Source organism: Eurosta solidaginis, chromosome 1 (assembly GCF_040869045.1).
Source record: "Eurosta solidaginis isolate ZX-2024a chromosome 1, ASM4086904v1, whole genome shotgun sequence".
NCBI lineage: Eukaryota > Metazoa > Arthropoda > Insecta > Diptera > Tephritidae > Eurosta > Eurosta solidaginis.
The window spans coordinates 239,056,539-239,070,935 of NC_090319.1; positions in this window are offsets into that span (position 1 = coordinate 239,056,539).

Here is a 14,397-nt window from a genome sequence, read left to right on the forward strand (position 1 = left end):
TGCCATATTTTAGTAATAGAATATTTGATTAAGAACTTGTAATGTAGTAATGGATTATACAATTAATGTTACCTATGTATGTACTATGTAATTTAACACGGTTTATTTGCAGTTCAATCTCATCATTGAAAAAAAACTATTATCCTATAGGTTGATAATTGCATACTACGATTAAAATAATAATGTCATAAATAATTAATTGGTGGCTACTAATATACGTCACTAAAAGCATTATCACTAAACAATATAAACAAATATACGTACACAAAACAATTAAAAACAAATATACATACAAATATTTGCCAGTGACTAAATATAAAGCTTAAACTGTGCTAATTAAGTTTTAAAAATTTCAAGAGTCAACAAATAATATTCAACTAAAATGATGTTTTTTAAACATTGGTACCAACTCAAGGAAAGAGTTAATATGTATCCATAATTATTTCTTAGTTTGTGGTAGTGAATGATCACCATGCAATCTCTCAATATACGTACTAGAGTTAAGACCTATTATAAATGTACAATTTACATACATACATATATATTATTTAATACAATACTTAAATACATACATACATAGATACATACATTTATTCTCTACATAAATCAATGTAGTGGAGTGAAAAATGAAAAAAAAAATTAAAAAATAATAAAAATATTACATTAAGTGAATTTGTTTGAGTATAACTTTGTGCGTCAAGAAAACTATAGATACAGAACAAACAGCTTAGCATGTATGAATATGTGTGAATAATGGAAACCAATGTTCAATAATAAAATCTTATTTTTATTTGTGTATGTTTAAGGAAAAGAAATGTTTTTCTAAAAAATTGCAAGCACCCAAGGGACTGATTTAATTCCACCAACATCACATTAATGACTAGAATTTAACCCTACCACTTCGGCCGCTTAAGCTGAGATGAGTAGCGAAATTTTATGTTATCGAACAAAGTGGCAAGGTTAAACTCTAGTCAACTGAAGTTTAAACTCGCACTGAAATTGTCAAAAACAGTTTGTTAGCCAGTGAAATTAATAAATAATGATATCTAAATACTAATTTTAGTGTAGGTATAATAAATTTGAAAAACATGCTTTCCATTAATTTCTGACTACTTTTCAAAAGAGTTTTCTAAAAAATTTCTGAGATAGGTTTTTCTTCAAGTTCTGAGATAGGGCTTTTTCGAATTTGAAAATCGAGATAGAGTGAGAAATGTACACTTTTAAAACGGTTGTAGGACTGTGTAGCTGTTTTTAAAATAGATGAAACCATGGTTGTACTTTTTTGAAACATCTTTAAGCTTTAGTCGTAAATCACAATCAGGACTTTAAGCTTAGAGGAGTAGCTCACTACCCACTATACGTTTTTAACAACAGCATAAAAAATCGTAACCGCTACCCAATTTGTATGAATTCATTTGCCTAGGAAAAACATTTCGTTGATAAGTATTTTCAATTCTAAGCAAAAAGTAGCCTTTGCTTTTCTAAAAGCATATGAATGCAATGCCAGAATTTTTAATTGGTTCTGGTTTTCGAGACGTTTGTACCTGAAAGAGCTAAAAACACATTTTTCTGCTACATATATCCACTACGGTTTTTTGTCACGAAAACTTCTTTTTATTACAAAGCAACATATGCAGTAAAATATCCCTGGAGTATACTCGTATGTCTCCAATTTCAATAAAATTTTGCAGAATTGTATTATTGGACCTCAGCTTAAATGCTAAAAACCAAGATTTAATCAAAACCGTTTTGCCAAGATCAAAAATTTCATATTTCTCTTCTTCTTTCGATATTTTTATTATAATAAATCGTATTTATAAACATACTTATTAAGTTCTTTTCGTTGTATTTTTCCATAATTTTCAATGAATTTTAGTGATGCTTCAAAAACAAATTTTAAACAGAAAACTTCAAAGTACAAACTACATTTTTTTAAACTGAAAATTAGGCACTTTTTTCACATTTCTATTTTACTGTTATGTACGATTTACCTCGTGAAACTTTGGAATGCTGGACGCAACATGCTTAAGTTTTTTTTTTTTTTCAAAACTGTATGCGATATGCACCCCGCATATATTAATTATAGTAACACCAAAGTGTTTGTAAAACATTACTCTAGGCCATTCGTCCTTTCAAATTAATAGCATACATTTTCTCCACATCGGCCTTGAACAATTTTTGGAGCGGGCCAACTATCCTGTTTGAATTAGTTTTAGTTTCTAAATACATTGTATGTATATATACATTTTCTTAGCATAAAATTTTCTAATGGTCTTGTAGCACTGTAGTGTTGCAATATGATGTTGTACATTATTTTTGATATTATTCTTTTCCCTTATTTTGCCCTATTCTGCGTTTCGATTAAGCTGCCGCATTTTCATCCCCAGCAATCACAATTTCGTATTCTTAGTTACGATCGAATCGAAAAAGCGTGCATCTAAATATTTTCGAATAGAAATGGCTTAAAGTAAGTGTATATATCTCAAATCGCCTTGTAAGCCAACCTTGAAGTTGTTTTACTTGAAAGTACTAAAAAAGTTTTTATTGAAAATTTTAAACGTATTTTTATGTAAAAAAAAGCTTAAAGTTAGTCTTATATGTAAAAATAAAACCATTATTTTGGTTTTCTTGAAAATTTAGACCTTTTTGCTGTATTTGCTGAAGCCATGATATTTTGAGAAAAGGCATATGTGCGTTACTTTCGTTTGTTTTTGAATAGAACTTAATTACACGAATGAAAGCCATAGCCGCGTTAATTTTTCACTTTAGAAGTCCTTGATAGGAGGATCTAATTTTTCTTGCTTCCTTCGTTTCAGCCAATTTCTGACATTGATTAGGTGTTGATGTTTTCGGAAGAAAACATTTAAAAAAATTTTACAAATTTATAAAATTCAGATATGCTGTTATTTAAACTCATTAGACATTTAGCACAAACTAACAAAAACCTAACCACAGTATAGGTAAACAAATTTTTTCGGCTTAAAAATAAAGCTAGAAACATACATATATTTTGTTCAATTTTTGATTAGAAACGTATGTACTAAGATTAAGAAAGAAATTAAGAAATTTTCAGACGTGTATCAGAATTCCATCATGGAATTTTTGTTGGTTTAACATTTTTTTGTTGATATAAAAAAAAATTCTATGTTCATATTTTTTGAAACAAGTTAAACTTTTCTTCGTAACTTGTGATGGGGTCATCCGATTTTCCTCATTCTTGACACACTTGCTAGTGGCTCTATTTTCCGTCTCCTCGCATTCTTTAATGGTTTAAAATGAATTATTTTTGAAAGTTTTATGTAAATAGAAATATGTCTACCTTCTCCACGTCTATATAACATTTGATAATTTTTTGTACTTTCATTTCTAAATATCTAGATCCTAAGGATGAAACCTGGTTTATAACATAGCCAAAGCTATATATCTGGATCATTTTGGTATTATCAGTTTTAGAATTAAACAATTTTTCATTGGAAATCATAAGGGCCTACAGAAGCTTTAAGATTTACAAGCAATGTCTTTTCTTGTCCCTAACCCAGAAAGTTGGTGGGATTTAAATAGTCCCGCGACAGGCATACCTTCCATAAGAGGCGACTAAAACCCAAATCCCGTACCCTGTTTGGGAACCTCCTCAGAAAAACTCTTGTCAATGAAAAATTGTAGCTGCAAGCCTAGAATGAGATCTCTTGCGATCCTGAAAAAATCAAATTTGTTACTTAAAATAACTTTAGTCAGAAACTAAAACTTGCATTCATTTTCACCTATTTAGATAGATATACATATGTACATACATATGTACGTACAAGCAGATTTATATGTTAACTTTAGAAGTTTTTCTATTGAAAGTACCGTATGAATACATATTTCTGAAAATAAGGATATTTGTCTTCTGAATTGGGAATTGTAAGTTTTCAGTACAGCGAGCGAAAACTCAGTACTGTCCTGCCGAAATCGGTACGTCTATCAACCATGCCCATCTCATGCCAGCTCGAAAGTCCTTTGTGCAAGTAGCCTTTATACACATTAAAAAATATAAGTGGCAAGGTTATTAATAAGCAACAAAATTCGAGAATATATTAAAAAACTCTTCTATTTATTGACTTGATTTAGCGGTCTATTTATATAAATAAACTTTTTTGATTATTTCTGTTAAGTTACTATTGTTGCTTTTAACTTCAACTTTTTTTGTTCGGCCAAATTTTTTTTGGATTTAAGTAATATTTATTCCTAATTATTATAAGATTCCTGTTTTATAATTTAGTAGTATGTTTTATATCAATGTTTAACTTACGCAATATAATTATCGCCTGTAAATATATACTTAATGCCCGGTTTTTCAGTACGAGGTTAAAGTTGACTAGAGTTTAACCCTACCATTTCGGCCACTCAAGCTGAGATATGCGCTAAATTTTATGTTATCGAATAAAGTGTAAAGGTTAAACTCTAGTCAACTTTAAATATAATTTAAACTCGCACTGAAAAACCGAGCATAAGAAGTATATTTACAACTTAGCGCAAAAATGTTGTGTTACTTAATATTATGTAGCAATTGAAAGAAAAGCACAATTGCTATTAAAATTGAAAAAAAAAAATATATATAACTATATACATAAAACGCGCTTTGATTTTAATATTACTTTGTGTTTTTGAAAGGTGCCAGTATCAAATCGTCGGCTTATTGCAAACCTGCTATATACCAATTTTTTGACGCAGTTTGATTGAGCAGGAGCTGATGCATCACACACAAAGTAATGAGTCTCCTCCTATGCTTTCAATGCAAAATTCAAATAGTTTTCATCCTGACATGTAACATTTTTTTTATGTCGGTTAGCAGGTTTGCACTCTTTTTTGTGCGGCAACATTGGTTTTTTCATTACCTAGATAATTTGTAGATACGGCAAGAGCTGGATTTTGTTTACCCAACAAACATGGAAAAAAAAATTCTCCAGCGAAATATATATCTAGTTCCGTAGTGATATCCAACATCATTATTTAATTATTCTTAAACCAAATAGTTTGCGAGTTGATATCCAACTTCATTCTCGAATCACTATTTAACCTTTGAAAAATTTTGTAAAATTAAAAGTTTTCGGTTTGATCTCCAACGTCATTAATATTTTCCAATTATTATCCTAATTTCGAAAGATTTTGAGAAATGTACAGTTCTCAAATGAATATTCAACACATGTCTCCAGTTGATATCCTACATTGCATATCGAGTTGAGATGGAGTTGAAAAAAAATATCCAAGGTGGTAAAACTAAAACCAACAGCTGTTTATTGTGAGAAATATACACGAGGTTGATAGCAGTAATGAAGCGTAATTTATCAAAATAAATTATATAGGCGGCCACCGTGGTGTCATGGTAGCGTGATCTGCCTACTACACCGAAGATCCTGGGTTCACTCAGATTTTTCAATTAGTAGAAACTTGTTTTAAGCAAGATCGCCCCTCGGCAGTATTTGACAAGCACTGCGATTGTATTTCTGCCATGAAAAGCTATCAGCGAAAACTCATCTGCCTTGCAGATGCCGTTGGGAGTCGGAAACAAACAAGTAGGTCCCGTCCCGCCGAATTGTAGGAAAAATTAAAAGGAGCACGACGCAAATTGGAAGAGAAGCTCGGCCTAAAATATCTTCGGAGTTTATCGCGCCTCACTTTTATTTATTTTTTTAAATTTATATAATTTTATATATAAATATACTGTAATATGGAATCTTACATTTGAGTACAGTTAGAGAACCACAAGTTGTTAATTAAATTTTTTCAACTTTAGTAATAGCAAAGACTCTTTAAATATAAGATGATGCGTTGTAGAGTTCCAAAACTTTGTGGAAATTGTAGGACGGCTGCGAGAGGAATTCGCCATTCTTTTTGCTATGCTGTCCACCTCAACGAAAATAAAGATGTTGCAGGCGCAAACTTCGGTGGAAAGCAGCGGAGCGTAACAAAATTCTAGTAGGTCACTTCCACCACACCAAAAACTGTAACACAATTTTTAACATAATTTAAGCACAAAAATACACTGATTGTAGTTTTAGAGAGTAACAGCCTGATTCTAATGTGGTAACAACTTTCTTCACCACGGCAACTTTCTTCATGTAGTAACTTTTGTACCCTTTTGGTATTCTGCCCACGAAAGTAGCCGGATAATTGTTTACCCACAAAAGTAGGTGGTTACATCGAAATAACCACACAACAGCTGTTGTCTAGAGAAAGGCAAAACTGAAAAATAAAGAATTGTGAGCGCAAATAAGTAAACATAATAGTAAAAAAGTGTTGCCTCTTGCTATACATATTTGTTTCCATGTACTTTCACAGTATATATTACAATATAGCTATGTAAAAACGTATGCATGTATGCACATATGTATATACACATCGTCCCGTTTATTCGTTAACATCTTATCTACGAGTGACACATTTTCGGTAAAGCCATGGCGGAACCATACACGGTGGCAGCATGGTGACATACCTACAAACATAAATAAAAATTCCATGTACTTCGTTTTTTTAAATTCGATGGACAAATGTCAAAATCGTATTGCGCGGGAAGTTGATGTATCATATTAAATAAAAAAAGTTTATATTAAGCTGTCCCATGCTGCCACCTTGTATCGTTCCGCCATGGGTAAAGCGAAGAAATCCAACTTTTAAATTTCACCACAGACACTGGTGAGTTTTTCGGTGATGACAGCGTTACCACTTTGGCCAGAATCGCGAATAAAACAACTGGTAACGATTTTCGGTTACATAATGTTCTGGGTACTATTTTACCGGTAACGCTAAGAATCGGGCCGTAAATCTTAAAATTCTGAACACATTAGCTGAATAAAAAGTGTACAAATAATTGTTAAATAATAAATACAGACAGTGGTAATTTAACAAATTCTGCTGTGGTAAGTGGTGAATGTGACCTACTAGAGGTTTTGTGAAGCTTGCTTCACACTATTTTTCTTCCCTGCAATGTCTCTATGTTAATACAGAAACAATATAATATAGAGACATTGCATAGACGAAAAATCGTGTGGGGCAAGCTTCACAAAATTCTAGTAGGTCACATTCACCACTTACCACAGCAGAATTTGTTAAATTACCACTGTCTGTATTTGTTATTTAACAATTATTTGTACACTTTTTATTCAGCTAATGTGTTCAGAATTCACATTTTTACTCTCTAAAACACCAATCAGTGTATTTCTGTGCTTAAATTATGTTAAAAATTGTGTTAAAGTTTTTGGTGTGGTGAAAGTGACCTACTAGAATTTAGTTACGCTCCGCTGCTTTCCACCGAAGTTTGCGCCTGCAACATCTTTATTTTCGAAAATTTTTGGTTAATATTAGCCGTGTTTTTTAACACGCGTATATCCGTTTACGCTTAAACTTTATATGGACTGCTAAGTAACAAACTTTAAATACACCTCTGAAATTGCTGCGCATAAATTTTGTCCTACTAAATTTCAATACGCATTATACTCAGATGTAACTGAAATATGCGTCTTTGTTTCACCCTCTACACTAATTCTATGTATTTTATATGTGTCCACAATTCATCGCAACTGATTCAGCTATATGTTATACCCTATGGTCATCAGAGCGTTGTGTCTCCGCTTTTCGGTACACCCTGTTGCTGAAGCTAGTTTTTTAACCAGAGCCGCTAGATGGGTCTCCTAAGCATTATATAAGCGAAGATAGGCGTTTTTTTCACGCGCAAACAAAACGTATACGCGTGTAAAAAAAAACGCGGCTATTGTCTCTGGCATAAGCTGATTAATGTTCAGTTGACCTTACTTATCACTATCAATAGAAATTTGACGCGTCCAACCTTTTATTTAATTGTCTGATCAATGCCCTAAATAGATGAGGAGTGTGATGACTAGCACCTAGGATCTACCTAATTATTTTATAGCTTTTACTATTATTATTACTTTATGTAAGTAAAATAAAACCGTTTAACTTACAAATTTTTTTTTATTATTTTATTTTCAAGTTTTTAGTCTTTATTTAATTGCCTATTATTTCTCATTCTATTTAGTTTATTTAGTGACTCATTATTACAAGGATTCTTTCCTGACAATTTGTTACACTATAAGTCCTCAATACATAATCCTTCGAAAGACTTTACTCGACTCTGCGCCGCGTATGCTTGTCCCTCCCAGAACTCCAAAATATTTTGATGTCACTTCTACCGGACTGTATGTAATATTTGTTCCAAATATGAGCCGAATCGGACCACAAATACGATTTTTTTTAATATCTCGATCCTTGACCCATCTAGCGGCGTTTTTTTATAGGTCGCTTTCTATTCATGTACTAGCTTTACCCCGCCTACGTTGTAACGCTCGAGATCGTATGAATGTTGCGTTATTTCTTCTGTTTTGTTTGTTGATAATTTAGTTTATTGTTCTGTAAATTGAATTGAATTTTGTACGCATATTTGGAGATTTTCGTTTGAAACATTTTATTATTGTATCTTTTTGTAATGCATGTGAGTACACAATATTTTTGGTTCGGTGCAAAGATAAACTAATTTTTTGGCGTTCCAACTCTAGAGCAAGCAACATATAGCTGGCCATGGGAAAGAACGGACTCTCTATATTTAATCCTGCAACAGTAAGCGATTGTCCTTGTGCTTTGTTGATTGTAATTGCAAAAGCAAGGCATACAGGAAACTGTAAGCGCTTAAAATTGAATGGCAAATCTATAGGAATCATTGGAATCCGTGGTATGAGCACACCTTCACCTTTGCTTTTACCACTGATGATTGTTGTTTCGATTACATTCGGCATTAATTTCTAAAGAGCGGTACGCAGATCACAAGAAAGTAAAAATTCCGTATAAAAAACGCTCAAGAAAATTCCTTGTGGTAAGGTAGTACGCAGTTTACAAGAAAATTAGTACGCTACTTTACTACTATTTTTCCATTAAATTTGCATACGTCAACACCGGTTTCCGCAAGAAATATGTCAAGTGCCATATATTTCTTGAAGGAAAAAGGTAAAAAACCTGGAAAAATTAGGTAAACGCATGGTTTTTTAATTTTTCTGCAATAAATAATTATTATTATTTTATTTCATAAATGGAAATAACAATAGCTGCAGCACCAAAACGCAAAAAGCGCATAGTGAATTTCATGGCGGAGGAGAAACGGGCACTTATACGAGAAGTGACATTCTTTACATTTCCTTTGTTTATGTGCTCTTCTTCTTGCTTGTTTCACTATTCACCGTGGATTTTTAAAAGTCAAAATTACTTCCATACTACTATTTTTAACGCAAGAAAAAAGGCTAAATTCTTCTTGAGCAATTACTTGCGATCTTCGTACCGCTCCTAAACGCAAAGTCTGGTTCCATTGCACAATTTGGTGGGTTTAAATTCCGAAGAAACATGATTGGTGAGCCAACTTTCAAAGTTGGCATTCCAGGTGGTTCTAAAGAGTTTAGAAATTCAATTGGATAATTCACAATTTATCAGTCCCGTCCTTACTTGTTTTACTTAGTATCAGATTAGTGATGTGAGTATCACTTGGCGTTACTAATATTCGTCACAATATGCTGAAGCTAACAAATTTTGTTAACGGCGGCAGATTACTAAACGTCCAAAAGGCATAACAGCCAAACTCAATAATGCAGTCAAACTTTAGGTATTAAAATAACTTAAGTTTGTACGGCAGCCATAGTTCTAAAAAATCCCATTTGTAGGGAAGGTGCCACGCCCCTTTTTCCCCATTCCACATTTTACTGGAGGTAGGACTTAACGTCATATAGCTCCTTACATATTTTCATTATCCTACCATTACTACATCCAGAGTATGCAGTATGATATATTCCATTTGTATGGGAAGTTCAACGCCCCCTTTTTCCCAATTGCACATTTTCTTGGTGGTGTTAGGGATTGACCTCATATAACTCCTTACTGAATTTCAATGTTCTGGCATATATACCTTCAAAGTTATGCAGTACCAAAGATTCCATTTGTATGGGAGGTGCCACGCCCCTTTTATATATCGAAATTATTTTTAGCATAAAACCTTCCCGTTGATCGAAGGAACCTATAACCAAAATTTGGTGATGATTGAAGTGTGGGAAATACGTTTCCATATCGAACATGCACACACACACACACACAGATTGATTTTTATATATATAGATATATTATGTTTTCTAAATATGAACCAAATACGATTTTTTGAAATATTTCGATCCATACGCCACCTATCGGAGTTTTTTTTTATTATTGCATTGTCATCGGGTTCTGAACTATATTCCAAGTATCAAGCTTGTAGCTTATCGGGAAGCATGGTGGAACGATAAATAAAAATTCCATATACTTTGTTTTTGTAAATTCGATGGACAAATGTCAAAATCGTACTGCGTCGGAAGTTGATGTATCAAATCAAATAAAAACAGTTTATAGTCAGCTGTCCCATGCTGCCACCTTGTATCTTTCCGCCATGTCGGGAAGTTACTTAAATTTCAATTACAAAATTCGTGCCGGCCAGCCAGCCAGCCTGTGAAGTCAAGCTAAACAAAACCGTTTAAAAAACATAGCTATTATTAACGATGTCGATATAATTGAATACGAAAATGATGAATGCATTAAAAATTTTAGTGAAGTATACATTGGGCACGAAGCAGAGAAAATCATGCTAAAAGAAAACTTTTCTGAAAATGAAATTAAATGCGTGAAGCGTAATATTTTAAAGTATTATCAAAAGCTTTGTTACGAAATATTGCAAAGAGTAGAAATTCCCGAAAAAAAACTTTTAAGGTTTTAAGTTATTTGGATCCATTAGTGATCAAATCAAATGAGGATATACGAATTTTTGATATGGTTTGAATATTCTCATTTAACAGAAGATTCTGAAGTAGTTACTGAGGAATTTAAGCTTTTAGAATGCAGGGCAAAAGATAATGCATACAAAGAGGTATACGAACAAACCGATATAGAACAGTTTTGGCACATACAAATATATTCAGCTCTATTCTAAACAAAAATTCCTTGTGAGTTTTTCCCTCCTCCCATTCCTCGTATTCTAAATAATAATTCCTTGTGAGTTTATTCACTTCTCCCTTTCCTCTTATTCTGAACAATGTTCGAAAAAGGGGCAACCGGTTATGGAAGAAGAATAGGTATTATGTATCATGAATGTGATTGAAAGGGAGATGTCTCTGTCATTTTTTAGGAGTTTTTCACATGTTGAAATAGAGGGAATGCAAAATAGTTTAAGTTTACTGTTTGTTATACGAACAAACACCAATTTGTACAAATTTATGCTAAAATACATTAACATTCTACCACAAAATCCTTTATTACAGTCCAGAAGTACACAAATAAGTAACGGAAGAGTTCTTAGCAAATTTGATGCAGTCATCCAGAAATTGCGCAAGACCTTTTTAAGAAGACTTCAATCGATTTTGGCATATGACGAAAAAGGAATTCAACTCGGCTTGACCGCCAGAATATTGTTTTGCTGAATGAAAGCAGGCAAATCCAGCGGATTTGTGTTATCGGGGAGTCTTCTTCTTATGCTCCTCTCTTGGTGTTGCTATGGAAACAATTCGTTACTCATTTCAGTCAATACCAAAGAGGATAAATACAATAAGAGCCGTCAATCGTTATTTTGTGGCGAGTATCTCGCTGGAAATTGAAAAAATTGATGCCGAATGTTTTCTGATAGGGACATTGTCAACAATTGTCTCGCATTTATCCATGCCGTTTAGGCCCCTTGTGCAACTGTGATTTTTGGAAAGAGAATTAAATAAATTAATTAAATACAGTCGAAAAATAAACACAAATACCCAACGAAAATGTATAGAAGACATTTATAAACATCTCGCCCAAAAAAAAGTAGCGACTACCTCTCAGTATACATCGAGTAAATGCCAAAAAAATAACGAGTGACGGCTCTTATTGTATTTATCCTCTTTGTCAATGCCGCTTGTTTATACATATTTTATTTCTCAACATAATTTCAATTGGCAAATCAACTGAATTCGAAATTCCTATTCCCCAATTATTGTTCTTCCTAGGAGAAAATAATTAGAGGGGTTTTTCCGCGGGAATAAAAAAATCCGCGAGAACAAAATTCCGAGGGAATATTTAGAATTTTGCTGATTGCCTCATAGTAGACGTTTACGCCGATCACTTTATCGGCGGCGGCGGCGCTTCTGGCTCCTTGGCGGTCATGCACAAAGGCGACTTACGGTTGCTATTAATGGTCTATTAATACTCATGACTCTCATGGCACAGGGCGCCTCCAGTTTTTTCGACTGTTTTTAAGAGCTACAATTCCCGATGTGCGAACAGTACAACCAACAGAAGAAGCTATAGAACTGCGACTTCGAACTCATATGTGCTTTCGTCTACGTCACTTTCATTGAAGCTCTAGGTGTAACTCCGAAGACTTTCTAACGGATATTTTTGTCGCGTTATGCTGCCGAAATACACCAGAGAAACACCTTGAAACGTTAGGGAGTGACTATACCGCCAAGGATGCCGCCCTCGAAATTATAAGCAGTCTAATGGATGTCATTGCGTGAAAATCGTATAATCCTTGGCGCATCTACATTATTAAAATTTTACAAGGACCCTGCATAAAAATTTTAAAATGTAGACCAAAATTTGCAGACGTTTGTGTTCACAACATTGATTTCAATATTCTTCGCTAAATCAAAACGATATTTTAGAATGAAAGTCGACCGATTTTAAGTTGAAAGATATTAATTGTTGTTTTTCGGCCTTATGCTATAAGAGCTCATTATGGATGACCGCTGATTGAGTTTGCGGACTAGTTCGACTGTCCACTACGTTAGGGTAGTAGCACACCCGGTCATTTCTTCGACTGTCTTGGAAAGTTTTTGCTTCACCCCTTTGTGTGTTCTTGCGAAGGACAAAGCCTCACCTGGTAAATATATGTGCCTACGTATTCACATTTTTAAAAGGAGCCGTAACGTGTAGGTGATATTTAAACTTGGTTGATAGGCTATAATCAATCACTCCAAGGTAATAGTTTTGGATAGGGTCACCAACTTTAGCAAATGTCAAACCGGGAAACTTGGGTGTTGAAGGATAAAGTGTGAAAATCAAACCGGGAAACTTGGATGTTGAAGGATGAAGTGTGAAAATCAAAATTAACATTTCAGGCGCTATCGCATAGTTTCGCAAATAAACAACAGATGTTTGAATGTAAGCCCAAGTGATTTTTCAAACCCTTTATATCCTCAACTTAAGTATGAGGTAAGAATCATTTCAAAGGAGTGTTTATGCCCCTAGGACCTACTAAAGGGTTTTGGATCACTGATTTCGCTTATTCTTTCAGCCAATCGCAATATAAAAATTTTTTAAAAATCGGCACCTTTTTTGAGTAATTTGCTTTTTTTAACAACTTGAGGACAATTTGAAAACATGTTCTCCTTGGGTCATTTTATTTGAATTGATTGTTCATTATTAATTTTTTGAAAAAAAATATGTAAAGTGAGCATATAAATTTATTACCTATATTACTTTTCTTTTAGTGTTTTGAAGATATATACATATGTGATGGAATTTGGCAGGAACGTTACTCCTAAAACTATATGTGTTGTCAATAAAAATTATCAAAATCGGATAACGAAAAAATTTAAAAGTAAAATTAAAAAAAAAAAATGTTATGTCTCCAGTATTTGTCTCCAAAGCTCTCAGCTGAGTATGTAATGTTCGGTTACATCCTAACTTAGCCTTCCTTACTTGTTTTAAATAACTTGTGAACAGTTATACTGTTTTCCCACAGAACTTAATGATCTCATTTCACCTTCTAATGAAATCGTAAATTTTTTGCTTTCACACAGAAGTAACTGCTCGATTAGTATGAAGGATGAAATGCCAAGCGAATAAAATGACAATGCTATATGACAGACAATCATGGCGGAACGATACAAGGTGGCAGCATGGTGACATACCTACAAACATTAAAAAATTCCATGTACTTGTTAATTCGATGGACAAATGTCAAAATCGTACTGCGCCGGTAGTTGATGTATCAAATCAAATAAAAAAGGTTATAATCAGCTGTTCGATGCGGCCACCTTGTATCGTTCCGCCATGTAGACAATGACATTTACTTTGACAAATGACATTTTTAAGCACTGTACACACCAAAAACTAAGAAGCGGAACGCTGCCAACAGAGTTGCATTGTGCTTTTGACTTCATTAGGCATTCGATTAGCTACTAATGAAATAATTATATATTCGAATTTTGTAGGGAAGATTGAGCTCAATAAGCGTCTTAATGTAGAAAACTGCCTTTATTATTCAATAAGCCGTCTGTGTGAAAACAGTATTAGAAAGAGTTAAATTTCGCAATTAGTTTCTTATAACTCGCAGTGATGCGCATTCGTTGATACCACTTTCGACCA